The sequence below is a fragment of the Mustela nivalis genome (assembly GCF_964662115.1).
Source record: "Mustela nivalis genome assembly, chromosome: 1".
NCBI lineage: Eukaryota > Metazoa > Chordata > Mammalia > Carnivora > Mustelidae > Mustela > Mustela nivalis.
The window spans coordinates 131,915,851-131,936,066 of NC_139020.1; the positions used below are offsets into that span (position 1 = coordinate 131,915,851).

Consider the following 20,216-nt stretch of genomic DNA (forward strand, 5'->3'; position numbering starts at 1 on the left):
GCTTATTAAAACAAGATATAGGATTAAAAATCATAAATTGGTCTTTGTTTAGATTGTCCAAGGAACAAATTAATCCATTTGAATACAAATTATATTTTGTGCTTTGGGAAAAATTCCAGACTACAAATTTAAGTTGAAGAGTAGACATAAATGGCAATTTGGTCTTTAGATACACACAAAAAATACATAATTATTTTCTTCAATTAATGTAGCTTAATAAAAATTTTCAAAAATGTGAAATAGAAACATTTAAGTATCTACTTTTTAAAAGACAGCTGCACTAGTAAAATTGATTCTATAAAATAATAACCCACCCCCTCCAAAACAAAATCAGCAGCTGTTTGAATGAATGCAATGCCCAGCTACTTCTCCATATTAAATAAAACCTAAAGGGGGTGGGGGGGGAAGGCTGTCTTGATTCTTCTTCCTTGCCAAGTAACAGTCTAATGACAATGTACAGCACAAGCAACAGCACAACCTCAGAATTTGCCTACTCCCTTGTCACTAACACTGAGAACATGCAGTCTGCAATGACCAAAGATTAAAAGAATGATATAAGCTATCAGACTATAAGTCATGTTGCTCCTTTATTCATAAATAAGGGCAAAAAAGAAATCATATATATTCTCCATGCTGACTTCTATCAAGTGAGCTGGAAAAACTATTCAACACCTTTGCAAAGGTATCAAAGAGAACCCAGGAGAGGAAGTGAAAAAGGAAAGAATTACTGAGACAAAATTTTAAGAGAGGGAGACAAAAACTTGAGTTTGGGGTTTTACACCTATTTGAAATAATTCAATTGGCTGCTTAGAAATTGAATAATCATATCATTGTGTCCAAACTGGGTCACTCCCAAGAGCGAAAAGGTGCTGTGGAAGGCAGAACAATGCACCAACTCCCTCAAAGATGTCCGCGCCTTAACCCCTAGAACCTGTGAATATGTTACCTTACATGGCAAAAGGGATTTTCAAGATGTGATTATAGTCATGGACCTCAAAATGGAGAAATTATCCTGGATTACATTGGTAGGCTCATCCTAATCACCTGAGTCAGAAAGAAAGATGCTACAGGAGAAGGGTCAGAGAGAAGCAGAGGAGAAGGATTCAACTTGTTGCTGCTGGTCGAAAATGGAGACAGTGATCATAAGCCCAGAAACAGCTCCCTATACAAACTGGAAATTGCTCTTGGTTTATAGGAGACAAGAAAATGGAGACCTAGGTCTTACAACCACAAAGAAATAAATTTTGCCCCAAAAACTGAATGAACAGCAGATTCTCTAATTTCATGAGACCCACATTGGACTTTTGACCTACAGAACTGAGTTTAAAATTCTGTGTTCTATTAAACCACTAAGTTTGCAATAATATTCAAGGGAAAAATGAAAATGCAGGGGTGCTAAGAATAATTAATGCAGGATAATAGGCATACAAAGGACTTTCCCAAGCAAATTAGGCTTATGATCACCTTGCTCAGAACTACCACCCACATGTACAACTCACCAATACATGTTTCTGACACAGAATCATGTTATGCAACACAGAATTCAAACCCTTACCTTAAGAACAGAAAGTTTTAATCCAAGTCATTTTAAGTTAACATTTGTTAAGTAATTTCCAGGAAAGAATTAAACCCGTAAGAAGTTGCAAGTAGTCATTACGTACCTTTTTTTCCCCAATAACAATTAAAACTTCGTTCCACATATTAATACACACTGGTTTCTCACATTCTGTCTTATATCCTTACTTTCCACTTTCCCTAATAAGATCTTCACCACCTCTGACAACAATTCCAAAGGAAATAAAATAGGAAAAGTTTAAAAGTCCTCCTGAAATGTCCCTTTCCTAAGCATGTGAAAAACTATTCACTCTAATTTGGGCAGAGAAGCCCAGAGAGTATGTTTCAGTAAAAGACACAAACGTTCTATGTAGGCTGAAACTCGGGCTCCCCTTTAGGATGGTGGGGGGAGAGGGAGAATGTTCTTTATCATTGAGAAAATAAAGCTAGCAATCTGGATGAAACAACACTTTATCTTTCAACCCAAGAGATCTGTATTTTATTAAGCTTGAAAGAATGTAACTTTCCACAACAATATACTTAGGAATAAAGTCATTCTAAAGCTGAATATAAATGCTTCTTTTAATTCAATGTAATTCTCACTAAATTTCACTTAAAATTAAATATAACATTATAGGTATATTATACCTATATACCATTATATCAAACAAAAGCAACTAGAAAAAGATGACTCCACTGTTTCTACCTGAGCCACTAGAAAGGTTTCAACAGAAACCGTAAGGCTGCAGCTAAATAAAATAGGTTTGAAAGAGAAAAAAACAAGAAGTCACTTTTAACATACCTACTCTGAGAGAACAATTAGCTCTGTGAAGACGCCAAATAAATTAATAAGATATATAAACTTGGAATTCCGATAAAAGGGCTAGGCTGAATACTTTGGTATTTAAAGACATGAGATCAGATGCAGCAAACGTAAAAAGAAAAGATAAAAGGTCAAATACTGAGTTTTGATGCCCTCCAAAGTAAGTAAGAAAGATTAGAAGAAACCAATGGAGGAAACTGAGAAGCAACCAACGGGACAGAGAGAACCAAGAAGGCATGCTATCCTAGAAAACAATGAAGAAAATTTATCAAGAAAGAGAGACCTACATCAAATGCTACCAACAGCTTTCAAGTAACGACAAGGATTTACCACAGGATTTAGCAATGTGGAAGCTACTGGTAACTATGATGGCAGATATTCAGAATAGTTAGTGGTGGAAACTTTTTGCCCTAACTATGATGACTTTAAGAGAATGGGAAGAGAAAAATTGGAAACAGAAAATACAGATAATTCGTCAGAGAAGTTCTACTGCCAAAAGGAAGAAAGAACTGTGACAAAAGGTAGCTAAAAAAGTGGGATTAGAAAGGGTGTTTTTAAGATGGAAGAGATAACAGCATCACTGCATGGGACAGCAGTAATGAGGGAAACATTAATGAAGCAGGAGCAAAAACTGCTTTGATCCTGTAGCACCCCTATGTGATACTTACTTTTATTATCCCCACTGAACTGAGGGAGGCACAAAAAAGGTTAAATAACTTGCCCAAGACCATACACTGAAATAAGTTGCAAGGCTCCTGGTTTTAATCCCTAGATCATGCTGCTTTCTGAGTAAAAGAGAAATCAGTCCACCAGATATTAAAATATATTATTTAAAACTACAATAATTAAAAGAATGGTATAAGAACAGATTTGCCGGGGCGCCTGGGTGGCTCAGTGGGTTAAGCCTCTGCCTTCAGCTCAGGTCATGATCTCAGGGTCCTGGGGGATCAAGCCCCACATCGGGCTCTCTGCTCAGCGGGGAGCCCGCTTCCTCCTCTCTCTTTCTCTCTGCCTGCCTCTCTGACTACTTGAGATCTCTGTCTGTCAAATAAATAAATAAAATCTTAAAAAATAAAAAAAAAAAAAAAGAACAGATTTGCCACTAAAATGACAGGCTCAGATGTATGTGATATTTTAACATTTCATAGATAAAAATTTGTCAGTGAGCTGGGTTAAGTAGATCTTTCTCCTCTTTGCTTCTAAAAAAAAAAATGCCAAATGGATCAAATATTTAAACATAATAAAATGATTAAAATAACTTTAAATATGATGGAATATTTTAATAATCTTGGAATGTAGCCAAGTAACTAAGAATATTTTTAAGTAATAAATATAATTCCACAAAATTTTAAAATTCTGTATAGTGGAGAAAAAACAAATATGAGATACAAACTTGAAAAATATTTTCATCCTATATAACAAAAAGTAAATATTTTTAATATATAAAGGGTTTCTAAATAACAATACAAAACAAAGATTATCTCAATAGAAATACAAAGGAGTATTTTAAATTTTTCTCCAAAAAGGACATAAAAGTTATACAAAGAAATACAATTTTAATGAGTGATTTTCCTCCAGACACTATCATGTACCACTGGGAAAGAACAAACTAGTGCATCTTATTTAAGACCAAAGGGCAATTTAGAAACATGAATCAAAATTTAAAATGTACTTAATCTCTTACTTCTACAACAATTTTACTTCTAGACTTTATTGATCCTGAAAAGATGAGCTGCACAAAAATAACATATAAGGACCCTACTTACAATACAACTAAATGTCCATTATTACAGAATTAAATTGTGGTACATCCACACAATGAAATTTATTAAACAGCCATTTTAAATGATTCTGTTTCTCTACATTCTCTACACAGGAACTGTGGAGTTTGGAGTACTTTTTATTTTCTTTTTTATACATTTTTGTATTACTGATAATTTCTACAAAGGGTCATTTATCACATTTTTAATAGCTTTACTGAGATATAGTGCACATATAATTCATCCATTTAAAGTATACAATTCAAGATTTTCATATATATACTGAGTTTGCAAGCATCATTACAGTAATTTTAGAACATTATTCCCCACCCAAAAAATAACCCCATATCCATAAGCTGTTACGTTCTATCTCCCCCGAACCCCCGCTTCTCCAGGCAACCCCTTCAACTTTCTGTTTCTATAGATTTGCCTATTCCAGACATTTCATATAAAAGAAATCATACAATATGTAGTCTTTACTGACTGGCTTCCATGTAGGATTTTTATTTTTATTTTTTAAAGATTTAATTTATTTGAGAAAGAGAGAGGCCACGAGCAGGGAGAAGGGCAGAGAAAGAAGCAGAATCTACACTGAACAGGGAGCCTGATTCAGGACTCGATCCCAGGACCCCAAAATCACAACCTGAGCTGAAGGCAATTGCTTAACCAACTGAGCCACCCAAATGCCCCCCACCCCGTATGATTTTTTTAAAGCCATTTCCATTTTAGAAAAAGGTAAAAAAAAAAAAATTCACATAATTTTCCCAATTAAAAGTGAACATATGCATATTCTCTAATTATTTTATTACTAGCTAATACAAAAAACAAACCATATTTAACTAAATCTCTTCTGACAGTCTCAATATTCAAGTAAACATTATGTAACAAAACTCTGATAATTCCATGGTTAGTAGAGAAATTGAGATTAACCTTTAATATTTAATACCAATTACACTCAATACTGTGTTTTCTCAACAAGTGACAGGTAAAAACAAAATAATTTCCAAAATAATACATCAAGAATCACATGCCAAAGGTTTTCACATCAAGTAAATTTCTCAAGTAAGTAAAAATTATTCCTGCAGATCAGAATTATATACTGAACGAAGATTAAAAAGTAATCTGATGCATAGGCTCCATTTTCTACCTATATACACATGCACACACAATTATGTAATTTTATATATATATATATATATATATATATATATATATATATATATATATATATAAAACTTATTATTACACTTACTAGCATCAAACTTGGATAACACTAACCTATACACCTATTCCTAATCATTCCTATGTGCCTATGTGCATACTACATTACTAAAGGAGAAAAGCCAGATTCGGGACAGGGGAAGTTTGGAGAACAATTTGACAATATATAGTATGGCTGAATATGTGAAATTTCACTCCCTAGAAGAAGTATACACATGTACAAGACAACTGGTATATAAAAGTATGTCTGTGAAAATTTAAAACAGCCTAAATGTTCATCAACAGAATAAGCAAATTATGTCAGTAAAACTCCATAATAATATCTCCCATGATAAAACTCAATTATATTTTCCCATAATAATAGAGGCCATTTTCTGCCCATTTCTCAAATAAAGCTAAAATTCTTATTTTCTGTGGAATGGACTCAGGAAATGATTGCCTTGTGACGACTTGAGAATTTCTGAGATCAGTTTTCAGTCAGTGGTATTAAGTGTAAGTTTCAAAATCCTTACCACTGTACCTTATATGACAATATAGAGGACCAAAAACACTGATTTTTAATAACCTTACAATAACCAACCCTACATTTTACACAGCTGAATTTAAGAAAGCTATTTTTCAGTATCATGGCTGAAATTTTACTATGTTCATTCAATGACATACCCTAAAGCAGTGAAAGGGAATACATAATAGCTGCATGTATCAATAAGAATAAATCTCAAAAACAAAAAACTGAGAGAAAAATTTAAGTTATGGAAGGTGTGTCAACAAAATAGGAACAAACCTAGGTGAAGATGCAGAGGAATGGGAACTCTCATATATCACCAAGAGAGTATATAATGCTGAAGCCACTTTGGAAAACAGTTTAGCGGTTTCTTAAAAAGTTAAAATAAATATATCAGATGATTCAGCAATTCTCTTAAGTATCTACTCAAGGGAAATGAAAACACATATCCACATAAAGACTTACATACAAATGTTCTTAGCAGATTTATTCATAATAGCCAAAAATTGAAAAGAAGCTAAATATTCATGGAATGGACTGACAGTGAATGTATTGACAAAACATAATGATAATGTAATAATATTCACCAATAAAAAGAAATGGACTTTTCTTATAGCAAATGGATACATGCTACAAAGCAGAAACACCTCAAAAACATGCTCACTGAAAAAAGTCAGATACAAAAGACCAAATATATTTAATTTACATGAAATATCCAGAGAAGGAAAAGCTACAGAGGCAGGAAAGAGATTAATGGTTGCCTAAAGCAGTAAGAATGAAGATTAATAGTTAATGTGCAAGAGAGATTATATTCAAGTGATGACAATGCTCTACGCCTGATTCATGATGATGACTGAACAACCTGGTAAGTTTACTAAAATCTCAATGAATTGTATTATTTGGAACGGTGAATTAGATGATATGTAAAATATGGCTCAACCTTTTTTTTTTTAAAGGACATGTATATAATAATTCCATTTATCTAAAATTTAATAAAAATATTTTATTTATGGTATAAGAATAGTATACAGACACTTATACCAAACTCAGAATAATAGCTGCTTTTTGGGAAAGAGGGAGGACAAAGGGACAAGTGTGGAACTTCAGCATTATCTATAATAATCTTATTTCTTTTTTAAAAAGTGAGAGATCAAAGTAAGATGGGTATATACATGTGTATTCCATTATTTTCTGCACTTCACCAAGTTTGAAATGTTTCACAATAATTTTTAAACTACAACATAAAGGAATCGAAGAATAAATAAAAAATACAGAAGCAAACATTCCTATGGAGTTATTGGAGCTAGATGTACCTTTAAAATGGAAAATATAGTCAGATCAAATTACATTATAAATAAATCAATACTGATTAAGCAACTTCAATATATAAGTTCATATGTGACACAGCAATGCATAAAACAAGGACTGTTTATCATGAAAGCTTAGGAAATAAGTTTACAAATACAGCAGAAAGAGCCCAGGACCGTGAGTCAGAGAACTTGGTTTTGAGGTGTAGTTCCAATGTTTATAAATGACAGGACTATGAAATTTGGGAAACTCGCTAAATTTAGTATCCTCCAAACTTTTGTTTCCTCATGTGTAAAGTGAGATGATAATGGTTGTATGACAGGATTGTTGTTGAGGATTATATAAACAATAAAGTGAAGCTTAAAGTTTCACTGTCGTAATGTGTAGTAAGTACTCAATAGATGTTAAACTCTTCCTAGTCACAGGACGGTGTGTGGATTAAGTAACATGGACGGTCAGGGCACCTGCGTGGTCCAGTGGGTTGAGCATCTCACTCTTGGTTTTGGCTCAGGTCGTGATCTCAGGGTCAAGCTCTGAGTTCAGTGGATTCTGCTTAAGACTCTCTCTCCCTCTCCTTCTGCCCCTCCTTCCTGCACATGTGTGCTCTCTCAAGTAAATAGAAAAATCTTTAAAATATAAAAATAAAATAAATGAGATGGATGGTAAACCACACTAGAGAAAGTGTTTAAATCATTACCAAAAGATTATCATATACTATCATAAAATCACTGTAAGACTAAATTTATATAGTGGCAAACAAATAATAAGTAAAAAAGAATATACATTTTCTTCTTCCTTATATTCAGGAAAAGCTTTAAGGAAGAGGAAATGTCCTCAAAAGACAGGTAGACATTAACTTTGTGGAAATGAGATAGCGATCAGAACTAAAGAAGAGAAATTACAGCTCTTCTGAAGTTCCTTTCTAACAGAGACTAGGTATTTAATGATACGATTCATCTAGGTTTTGAAATGCAGGGAAATATATCCTTTCCATGTAGAAAGAAACATTAAACAGTTCATAGCTGCATAATATAGTCTGTGTTTCTCCAACCTAGCTGTACCTTAGAATCACCTGAAGATCCTTTAAGAAAAATTGATGTAGGGGCACGTGGGTGGCTTAGTGGGTTAAGCCTTTGCCTTCTGCTCAGGTCATAATTTTAGGGTCCTGGGATCGAGCCCCACATGGGGCTCTCTGCTCAGCGAAGAGCCTGCTTCTCCCCCTCTCTCTGCCTGCCTACTGTGATCTCTCTCTCTGTCAAATAAATAAATAAAATCTTAAAAAAAAAGGAAAGAAAGAAAAATTGATGTCCTGACCTCAGCCCCAAAGATTCCGATTAAATCAGTCTAGAGTGTGATCCAGTCATTAATAGGTTTCTTTTTTTTTTTTTTTTAATGAGTTTATGTACTTAAAAGAGACAGAGAGTGAAAGAGCAAGCGAGCATAAGCTGGGAGAGGGAGAAGGAAGTGAGCCCATGTGAGGCTCAATCCCAGGACACTGGAATCATGACCTAAGCCAAAGGCAGACACTTAACCGACTGAGCTACCCAGGTGCCCCATTAGTATGTTTCAAATATGTAGCCAGGATGAAGACCAGCGCTGCATTCTAAAATTCTTACTCTAATCCTTAAATTACTGGCTGACTGAACATTGAATAGATCTCCCCCACAACATATTTTGTAAGAAGTATTTTTTGGGGGGCACCTGGGTGGCTCAGTGGGTTAAAGCCTCTGCCTCCAGCTCAGGTCATGATCCCAGGGTCCTGGGATCAAGCCCCACATTGGGCTCTCTGTTCAGCAAGGAGCCTGCTTCCCTTCCTCTCTCTCTGCCTGCCTCTCTACTTGTCATCTATGTCTGTCAAGTAAATTTAAAAAATCTTAAAAGAAAAAAAGAAGGGATTTTTTTGCACTTAATATAAGCATGACTAATTACAAACATCTAAAATTAGCTGACAAAGAAAAAATTGTCTACTAATTTTTTTCTTTTTAAATCTGCTGAGATCCTCCACTATGAAGTATAGAACCTGGCTCATAATAGGTACTCAACAATCACAAATGAATCAGTCTTTCTCAATTGTGACAGGTAACTTTATGTGTCAACTTGGCTAGGTCACAAACATTATTCTAGATATTTCTACAAAGGTAATTTTTTTTTAAGACTTTATTTATTTATTTGACAGAGATCACAAGTAGGCAGAGAGAGTTGGGGGGAGCGGGGGAAGCAGGCCCCCTGCTGAGCAGAGAGTCCGATGTGGGGCTCGATCCCAGGACCCTGAGATCATGACCTGAGTCTAAGGCAGAGGCTTTAATCCACTGAGCCACCCAGGCGCCCCTACAAAGGTAATTTTTAGATGAGATTCATACTTAAATCAACAGACTTTTGAGTGAAGCAGATTACACTCCTTCATGTATAGGTGGACCTCATCAATCTGGCTGAAAGCCTTAATTAAAACAAGAACTGATCTCCCCTGCAGAAAAGGTAATTCTGCCAAAAGAAGGTCTTTGGAGGGGCGCCTGGGTGGCTCAGTGGGTTAAGCAGCTGCCTTCGGCTCAGGTCATGATCTCAGGGTCCTGGGATCGAGTCCCACATCGGGCTCTCTGCTCACCAGGGAGCCTGCTTCCTTCTCTCTCTCTCTGCCTGCCTCTCCATCTACTTGTGATTTCTCTCTGTCAAATAAATAAATAAAATCTTTAAAAAAAAAAAAAAAGGTCTTTGGATTTAAACTTCAACACCAGCTCTTGCCCACTGACCTACCCTGCAGATTTTAGACTGACTGTCAGCCTCCACAATCACATGAGTCAATTCCTTAAAATCTCCCTCTTTTTTACAGCCCCGCCCCCATCCAACACACGTTTTATTATGTTTCTCTAGAGAATCCTAAAACGTCAACCTTATCAATGTATTGGATTTAGATTGCAAGATACAACCTATCCCTCATCCCTAACCAGAAATAACTTTTTCAGTATATATTTGAGGAAAGTTGTCCAAAAATGAACTGAAGTAGTATCTAAAAAAAGGTTTCCTGATACAGTATTTCATTAAAAAGGTATTTTGGGGGGATCGATTTTGTTGCGCTAAATTCAAGTGTGTTTAAGTACACTTAAAGGGTTATTAAACTGCTAGCACACTTACCAAAACTAAGATAGGAAGTAAGATCTCTTAATCCTAGGCTACCTCACATCCTAAACATGAAAGAAAAAGGCACAGACCTTTTGATAATCATCCCAAACTCTAACAACATCAGATAAGTTTCCTCACTATGGAAATTATGTGAGACAGTCAGCTCATTGAAGCTCAGAAAACTGAAAAACCACTTTACAGCTAAGCAAGGAAGTATGCCAAGACCTGATGTCTGCAATAGGCACACAGCAAAAAGGATGTACAGAAGCCACATATTTGCCATCCCTGCTTTAGATGATTCTACCCTCTACTGAGAACAGTTACACCAACAGCCCTCCTCTTGATCAGGGTGAGTTAGCTACAGAAGAGAATAATAGAATAATACAGAAGGGGATATAAGGTATGGGGGTATGGGAGATTGCTGAATCCATACAATAGCATAAATCCAAATTCCACACTTCCACAAGTGTATCTCCTGACTCCCTTGGACTTTATACAGTTAGAACTGTCTTATTAAATAAGGTGCCGTTTGGTATAGTTAAGGTACATAATATATCATTTTTAAAAAAATCTATTTAAAAGAAAATATGTCAGAATGAGTTAATTGAATTAAGGTAAATAACAAAAATTACCTCAAAGATCTTTTTAATTATGATAGGGAATCTGAATTTCAGATCTGGCCAAAACATTCTAACCCCAAATTTCCTCTTAATGAACTTTCAAAATTTGGCTAATGTGAAAGTTGGTCTCAGAGCTGAGCAGGATAATGCTATGAGAAAGAGAATTATAAACATTTGAAGACAAAGGAAAATATACTTACATCTGAGGATAAAATAATTTAGTCACAATACCCTTTTAAGGATTTTTACAGTAAAAAAAAAAAAACAAAAAACCAGATGTTAGCCATCAAAACCTATTGTTCATTTGGTTCTGCCACAGTCCAAGCTAAAAAATGACATTTCTCTTTAAGGCAAAAACCCAACATGCTTTTGTCAAACAGAAAGGAAATATTTTGTTTCTCAAAGAAAGAAGTATAGGAGTTTCATTATTTTTATGTCCAGAATAATTTAATCAATTAGATGTTAAGTTCCTACTATGTGAGATTCTTTTTAAAGAAATGAAAGACTAGCTACAGGGTAATCTTACAGGAAGTAAAAAAATCCAAAAACAATCCCTGCCTAAAATGTAAGTGAAATAATCCCACACCAAACTTTACCAGTCTCATGCTTCCATCTCTTACTTGTCTTGACAATTATCAAGAGTATGTAAATGATGGGCACCTGGGTGATTCAGTTGGTTGGGCAACTGCCTTTGGCTCAGGTCATGATCCCAGGGTCCTGGAATCGGGACCAGGTCAGGCTCCTCACTCAATGGGGAACCTGGTTCTCCCCCTCCCTCTGCAGCTCCCCACTGCTTGTGCTCTCTCTCACTCAAATAAATAAATCTCTTTTTTTTTTAAGTATTTAAGTGAAATTATCATATGTACTAATATATTTTAAGCCACCATGGAAGGAATGTTAAAAAAAAAAAAAAAACCCATCTAGAAAGACAATTAAGTTCTTACCACTGACATATTTTCGAGTGGGTTATTATTTTTGAGAACAAGAGTCCTATCAAGTGAACAATTTTTTTTTTAAGGGCCAAATTAATGCCCCCAGTCCAAGGGAACCCAATGACACCATTAAAAATATTATCCACAGGGGTACCTGGGTGGCACAGTGGGTTGAGTATCCAACTCCTGGTTTCCACCAAGGTCCTGATCTCAGGGTCTTGAGATCAAGCCCCACCATCAGGCTCCATGTTCGGTGAAGACTCTGCTTAGGACTCCCCATCCCTCCCCCTGCACACTCTCAAATAAATCTTTAAAAAAACTATCCACAAAAACACACAAACTACATTCTGTTCATCATCTACATTCTCTGTAACAGTGGTTATGCAGTATACGTAACAGTTAAGAACATTACTTCCAGGGCCAAAAAGTCTGGGTTTGAATCCTGGCTATAAGCTTTTAGGAAAAATTATTTAACATTCTCCGAGCCTCAGCCATTTCATCTGTAAAGCAGGGACCTCACTTATAAAATAGCTGGGAAGGTTAAATGAGATACTCTGCATAAAATGCTTAGAACTCTGCCTAGCACTTAATGGCCCATTCACTTTATTATTTGCTACCTACATTCCCCAACTCTTACTCCCATTCTCCCTCTCCCTCCTTTTCCTCCTACTATTAGTACCAATCCTTCTATATTCTTTTCTTTCCAATGTAATAAGGCCACCTTTGCAACACTGCTTGGCATCTGCTTCCCAGAGCATTTTTTTTCCTTACACAGTTTGCTGGAATATTTTATTTGTGGCTGGCTCTGACTTTATGTTAATTGTGCTTTTTGTTTCCTGCAAAAATGCAGTGCCTTACTATTGCTGTATTTAGAATTGTAAATTTCAAAATCTATAAATAAAAAGTTAAAATAAATAATTTTACAGGAAGCTAGTCCTGATTATAAATGCAGACTAATGACTTTTTTCTCCAGCAAAAGAAGAATAAAAAGAAATGATTTGAAATAGCCCAAAATCTGTTGCTTGTAAATAGTATTATATAGTATTGCTTTTTTTATTGGTTCAAAATTAGGTACTCTTAATTATTGAGTAAGACCTCAATGAATTAGTTTATGTAAGTTTTAGGTCTGTGATATAAAAATCATATAAAACTGCATTAATTTGGTTAACCATGTTTTTACATCTAAATTTTTTAATATTCTTATTTTTCCAATACTACAAATTCACAACACCCTTTCACGGGCATTTTCTCATCAGAGAATCAGAGCCAATTAACTCAGCATAACTACTGTGATCTAGGCACAATGCTCGGTAATTCTAGGCAACTTTTCCAAAGCAGATCTGAAGTTAGGAAACCTGACCTGGGGCTAGATGTGATCGTATATATTATCATGTTTAGTTGATATAATCCTCACAAACCACAAAAAATTAAGAGTTATTCTTAATTTTGACATTTTATAGATGAGAAAAATATATATTCATAAAGACATACTGACTTGCTCAACCAGAGACAGTATCTAGCAGACATAGGACCCAAACTGAGCCCCCCCAATCAACCTTCCAATCTGCCCTAGATTTTAAACCAAAATGAATTATAATATTAAAAATGTGTATTTTTAATATAAAGCCTATATTCCTCATTGAAAATTAATAAAAATGACAACTTTTCTTCCACCCAGTATTAATAGTTACTGTAGACACAATATAAAAAAAGCAAAAGATTAAATGAGACTTTAAGCAATTTTAGTTTCCTATGAACATTCTGTAATACTTAAGTGTGGAAAAATATCCACCTCCCCTTATACCCCCACCCAAATGTACATGGCTACTTCTCCAAAGAGTTTAAACTAAGCTAACCAAATCTACTTTGTAAATAAGATTCATTACCTTTTACAAATGACTATGAAAAGAAGCACTGACTAGGAGAAACATAACATGCCATGATGGGGAGAAGAGGAGTCAATTATTAAATCAGTAAAAACATGACATTTTAAAGTATACCTTTGTATCAAAAAGGGTTGAAGAGGTCTGTAAAAACAAAAACCTGTAACAATGTAAAATTAGCAGTTTTTTAACAAAGCAGAATCTCATAATATCAGTATGCATATTCCAGTAAATATATTCATATTCATTACTCCAAAGAGTAGGTTTTAAGCTGGCTAATGACACACACTGGCTATAGCATTAAATTCTCCTTATGATGTACATAATATTCATAACTATATTCTGGAAATATTTTTGGACTAGAATAAGTTTTACAAGATCACTAAGAATTATATCCCTGAAATAGGAGACTTCTTCACTTGCTCTCCATACTCCCTAATTTCAACCTCTCAGACAAAAAAATACAACTGTAAACTCTCCAAGAAAATTTCTGGGCGCTGTGTGCCCTCCCATCACCACATCCACACTGTTGCTGAAACACAAAGAAACAAACCCAGGTATAGAAATGTTCAGAGTACCAGGAAATTACCAAATGTGAAATTTGAGATGCCCTTAATAGCAAGTACAGATATGTAGAAAAGAGTTAATTCTTCAAAAAACTGACAATTTGATGGCCTGCTGAAATTGCATTATTATAGACATGTGAATTTTACATTTATATGAAAATCTACCTTAAGTAGATTTTCAACATTTATTTATGATTAGGCAATATTCTAGATGGAAAAACTTCTTTAAAAGTAACAGAGTCCCTGACATCAGTAAGTTTAGTTTGGTAGTGTTAGCTGCAACAGCAGGCATAAACCTTTTCTGTGTAAGTTTAACTAATGGTTTTCCGTATATAGATGGTGGCACTCTTAAGTTTTTATTTAGAAAGGCTACTAGGTGGCCTAATGTCAAATGGATGACAGGTGACTTGCTATGTCTTTAGTAAAATAAAATAGAAAGTTCATCCCATGGGCCACTTCCTCCCATAGATTTCTTCCTTCATAGCTAAAACCTAGCTAAAGTATTATTTGCATAAAAAAGGACAACTTATAAAAAAGGATTTTTTTAGGACATTATAAACTTTTATTTTAGATCTTGGAAACACGGCCACTATTGTCTTTTTCTTTTAAATCATGATAAATGCACCCCTACAGATACCTATTTGTTCACTTTTTAAAAAGATTTATTTGAAAGACAGTAAGAAAGAGAGGGAGAGAGAGAGAAAGCTAGCGAGCGAGAGAGAGAGAGACCTAGAAAGCATGAGCAGGGGGAGGGACAAAGGTAGAGGGAGAAGAAGACTTCCTCTGAGCAGTGAGCCTGACGCAGGGCTCAATCTTGGGACTCCAGGATCATGACCTAAGCCAAAGGCAGATGCTTTATAGACTGAGTCACCCAGGAACCCAAGTTTGTTCCCTTTTAATATCACTTTTGGATATCATGTATTTCTAATCTTCAAATTCTCCCCATATACTAGTCCACTGACTAGAGCAGAGGCCAATAAACATCTCCATACAATTTAAACGACCTGGTTATCTCTACAATTGTTATTAAAAGATGGTTACGGAAAATGAGATGACAAATGATGGTCAGCAACACAATACTGAGCACAATTTACAATAGATTCCACCCTGATTTTTGCCCAAGATACTTATTTTTAAAACCAAAGACACTTACTTCACAGGGCGCCTGGCTGGCTCAGTTGTTAGCACATGAGACTCTTATCTCAGGATCCTGAGTTCAAGCTCCAGCATGGGCGTAGAGCTCACCTCAAAACAAAACAAAAAACACACTTCATTTATAATAGGGGAGCACCTTTATAGCCTCACAGGATATGCTGAGATCACTATAACAGACTTCCAGAAGAATGGGCTTTGAAGTATGACGTAATTTGAAAAATTTAATGGTTATAGAAAAGTTATAAAAATAGCACAGAGTTCCCACATACTGTTCACTCAGGTTCCCCTAATGTTAACATCATATGTAATTACCATACAGTTATTAAAACATAAAATTAACATTGGTCCTATACTAGCTAAATTACTCACAAGTTTTCCAGCTGCCTATTAATGCTCTTTTCTTTCTTCTATTTTTTTTTTCTATTTTTCCCAACTTTCTTCTATTCCAGGATCCTATCCAAAGATCCCACACTGTCTTTAGCTGTCATGTCTCTATAGTCCTCTCCAATTCCCTGTCTTTCATGGCCATGATACTTTACAAAAGTACTGATCATTTTGTCAAATATGCCTCAATGTGGGTTTGTCTAATGTTTTTCTATGATTAGACTGAGATTATACACATTTTTGGCAATAATATAACAAAAGTGATGCTGTGCCCTCTTCTTATCAGATGTTAGCATGTCTTCTTACTGGTGATACCAACCTAAATCATTTGCCAGCTTTCTCTACTGCAGAGTTACTATTTTTTCCTTTTGTAATATTAAACATCTTAGAGAAATACTTTTAGATTATGCAAATATTTCTTATCTAAAAACTTTCACCCTATTTTTTTTGGCATCCAATGATAGATCTTGCCAACAATAACTACTATAATAGTGTTTGTATCACAGTGGTTTGCTATTTCCTTCAGTCCTTCTACGTTTATTAATTGTAATTGAGAAGAATAGTGGGTTTTTTTTTAAGATTATTTATTTATGTATTTATCTGAGAGAGAGAGTGAGAGCAGAGGGAGAGGGAAAGGGAGAAGCAGACCGTCCACTAAGTAGGGAGCCTGATGCAGGGCTCAATCCCAGGACCCTGAGATCACAACCTGAGCTGAAGGCAGACACCCAACCAACTGAGCCATCCAGGCACCCCAGAATAATAGTTTTTTTTTTTTGTTTTTTTTTTTTAACTACATCAAATACCAAGGTCTCAATAATTTATCAAAAACCAAAACAAACAAAAATACCTAATAAATATAATGGACAGCAGTATTTCATCTTGAGCTATAATGACCTTAACTCCCCAAATTAAATGTCTAGCAGTTCCTTTTTGAAGGATCTGTGTTTGAGTAAGTTGTTAATGATATCTGTCAGCAGCTGTAGTGTTTTGTTTTATATAATTGTAGCCTCATATTTTATTGCAAGTAATGCATCATGATGCATATTTAAGGTTTTCCAAATAAAGAGTCTTGAGCAATCTATTTTAAAGTAGCTAATACCAAAGCATATTTGAGGCTAAGGGGTAAGCATTCCTTGGGAACCAAAACAATAAGTACAGCAAATATTCTGCCCCTGCAAATCTAATCTCATTCCTCAACCTGAAACCTCACCACATGAGCATAAAATTATACTGGTAAGGAGAGATTTCTTAGAATAGTAAATTTCAAAACACTGCTTTTCAAGACTCTATTATTCCTATGACAGGATTAGGATCTGCAAACATGAAATATAACCTTATTCACTTACTCCTTCACAAAAGGAAAACCCGTCAATCTAATGCTAAAAGGTTTCAAGCTTATTTCTAAACATTTCAAAAAAATGCCTTATTTATCAAAACTTTATTCTCCTTGTTTGTTCATTAAATACTGTGGTCTTACATTGAGGTCAAAAAGTGTCAACCAATTACTGTGTAAGAGAAGTACTTTTTAAATCTAAAGCTACCCAGAATACACAGGATTATTTTAATAGGCAGCTGGATACACTACTGTGTATTCCCAAGTATATTCAACCATTACAAGCATACCTGTTTAAATCAAATTCTTCAAACTAAAGCCCCAGTAAACTAACAACTAGCACAGTGTCTGGCACATTGCAAATACTCTTAAGTATTTTTTAGTGAATATATCAGTGACAAACAATACATATACAATGGTCCATAATTCCTTCTGAACTACACCCATTGCAGGCTAAGAGTTCAAGCATACCTCTTCTTCTGCATACTCAGAAATCCATACATTTTAGTTCTTTCTTAAGAAAGACATTAAAATGACTTAGAATATAATCTAAATGACATAGAAATAACATTCTTTGAAGTTTATCACCCCAAAACTACAATATATTTGTAAAGGATATCAAGTCATTTTTTAAAGTGATTTATTTTCATAATGGATATCTAGGTGATAAAAATAGATGAGAAAACAGGAAATCCCACTCATATTTCTAATCTTAAAAATTACTGCCATGATGAGTCCTGAAAACTACTGCAGGATCATAGTTGTAGAATTTATGTTGACTTCATCCCTGGTTGCAGACCTTAATTTATTTAAAACAAAAACAAGAATAAACAGAAAAAACCACCTTGGTCTAAAGCATGGCCATGAACAAGATTTTATTTAAAAATCTCTTAACTGGGGCGCCTGGGTGGCTCAGTGGATTAAGCCGCTGCCTTTGGCTCAGGTCACAATCCCAGGGTCCTAGGATTGAGCCCCGCACTGGGCTCTCTGCTCAGCAGGGAGCCTAATTCCCTCCCTCTCTCTGCCTGCCTCTCTGCCTACTTGTGATCTCTCTCTCTGTCAAATAAATAAATAAAATCTTAAAAAGTCTCTTAACTATTATTACTAGGAGTACTGGATAAATCATGGTGGTCATTTTCTGACAGTTGCGTAGTAAACTTACAATATACCTAAATGTGTATTTCCATACTATTTCAAAATAAAAATTACTTTAATATAGAATATTGCTAGCTTGTGCTTTAAAACATTACTTGGTATTACTGGAAATGTACTTTTTTTTTTTTAAAGATTTTATTTGTTTATTTGACAGAGAGAGATCACAAGTAGGCAGAGAGTTAGGCAGAGAGAGAAGGGGAAGCAGGCTCCCCGCTGAGCAGAGAGCCCTATGCGGGCCTCGATCCCAGGACCCTGAGATCATGACCTGAGCCGAAGGCAGCGGCTTAATCCACTGAGCCATCCAGGCGCCCCATGGAAATGTACTTTAGAATGGAGAGAGGAAACTGGTTACCATTGGTGAATCTATGCTTCAGCAAGAGAACACAGAAAACCACTTATTTTCTCAGATCCCAAATGACCAGAGGATAATTCTAACCAGCAGAGGGAGATAATGAGGAGAGTAGTAAGACAAAGAACAGGCTACAGGCAAGAAAAGCAGTTATAATTATAGCTGGGAACACGGAATTTGTTAAAGGAAGTCTACTGTATAATTATATTTGAAAATTTAGCAAGATGCCCAGAGGCTGACTCGCAGCTGTCAGGAACTGGTAACTCTACTTCTGTTCATGCAGCGACCACTTCGGCTAGTAAATCCACTATCCAGACGTGGATACTGACATTTGGAGTAAAGGGAAAGATCCCCTCATGAGACACTTTTTTTCTATATTGGATGAAGGCATCCACATCAACAAAGTAACCTTTTCTCTTTAGCTTCCTTTTTAGACTTAGCTCTCCTCTATCTTCTCTTCCTCGGAGAACCCAAACATTCTCATAACAAATTATCCAGATGCAAATCTCTTCCCTGAATTCTAACTAGATCCTGAACCAATCAATCTCATACAACTGCAAATTCAGCAGGCTTACATCAAAATTCACCTCCCTCCACTATCACCTTGCCTGGAAATGATCTTCCAGTGGAACCAGCATTCTCTCAGATAAGCAAGAGAACTCAAGATTGACCTTTGCTCTTTCTCTTTCCTGACCTCCTACCCTTTATTAATTCAATTCAACAAATCCTATTAATTTTTCAGGGAAATTCTATCATTCATCAATGAAAGATATGTTGAAGTCCTAAGCTCCAAAGCACAGAATGTGGCCCTACTTGGAAATAGAGTCTTTACAGAGGTAATCAAGTTAAAATGAGGTCAATAAGGTAGGTTCTAATTCATTACGACTAGTGTGTCTTTATAAAAAGGGGAGATGTGGACACAGAGACAGATACTGAGATAGGGAAGATTATCTAAAGTCACACAGGGAAAACGTGGCCATCTAATGGGAGTGATGCACCCATAAGCCACAGAGCACCAAGGACTGCGTGGCAAACACCAGAAGCCAAGAGAGGCAAGACAGAATTCTCCTCCTAAGAGCAACCAGAGAACACTGTCTGCCAATATCTTGAGTTTGGACTTCGAGCCTCTAGAACTAAGACAATGAATTTCTACTGTCTTAAGCCACCTGTTTTTGAGACTGTTACTGAAGCCCTGGGAAAGTAACTCAAACCCCAGAAGCAATTTGAACTCAGTTATCTAAACCCTGTACCACCAAACCTGTGCCTGATCTCTGAATAGCATCCCACACATATAGCTGGCCATGGCCATTATTTTGTGCCATTCTTGCTCAACATCCACTCAATTACTGGGGCTGGCTTCCTAAATACTATACATCTCTTTAATTTGTCCATTTTTCCTCTAGGTCACTAGACTAGTTCAGGTCCTCATCATCAAGCCCCTAGACTACTATCCACCAAATGGTCACCATGCCTAGAGTCTTGCCCCCAGTTCATTCATTTTCAGCAACCGGACTTTTTAAAATGCTAATCTGATCATGCTTTAGTTCATCA

At 35.6% G+C, this 20,216-nt stretch overlaps 1 protein-coding gene across 15 annotated transcripts in view; it reads right to left on the bottom strand.

The window, feature by feature from the left end:
- TBC1D5 (TBC1 domain family member 5) overlaps positions 1-20,216 on the bottom strand; it is a 546,098-nt gene that overhangs the window by 442,452 nt on the left and 83,430 nt on the right. For 8 of the 15 annotated variants that reach the window (XM_082684967.1, XM_082684972.1, XM_082684966.1 and 5 more), the window contains one exon: positions 15,443-15,534. The exons of the other annotated variants lie outside the window; for them this stretch is intronic. The gene's annotated coding sequence lies outside the window, so the exon portion shown is untranslated. The remainder of the gene's footprint in view (positions 1-15,442; positions 15,535-20,216) is intronic. 15 annotated transcript variants of the gene reach the window in all.